Source organism: Oryzias melastigma, linkage group LG22 (genome assembly GCF_002922805.2).
Source record: "Oryzias melastigma strain HK-1 linkage group LG22, ASM292280v2, whole genome shotgun sequence".
Taxonomy (NCBI): domain Eukaryota; kingdom Metazoa; phylum Chordata; class Actinopteri; order Beloniformes; family Adrianichthyidae; genus Oryzias; species Oryzias melastigma.
Window position 1 is genome coordinate 25,752,848 of NC_050533.1, and position 492 is coordinate 25,753,339.

Here is a 492-nt window from a genome sequence, read left to right on the forward strand (position 1 = left end):
CGGCCTCCTTCCTTGTGGCTAGCATATAGTCTCAGGGTGCTGGATTTGGGATGCAACCCTCCATGTTTGGTGAGGAGCTTTTGTTTCTTAACATCCGTAGTCTGTATCTCTTCCTTTGTCCATCTTATTATTCCTGTAGGGTATCTAATGACTGGCAGTGTGTAACTGTTTATTGCCCGGGTCTTGTTCTTGCCATTGAGCTGGCTTCTCAGGACTTGCCTTACTCGTTGGAGGTATTTGGCTGTTGCAGCTTTCCTTGTTGTCTGTTCCAGGTTGTCATTTGCCTGTGGGATTCCAAGGTACTTGTAACTGTCATTAATGTCCGCTGTTGTTCCTTCTGGGAGTGAGACCTCTTCTGTGTGGAATACCTTGCCTCTCTTTGTCACCATCCGACTGCATTTCTCAAGCCTGAATGACATCTCAATGTCAGTCCTGTAGATCCTGGTGGATCAGGGAGTGAATGTCCCGCTCGCTCTTAGCGCATAGCTTGAT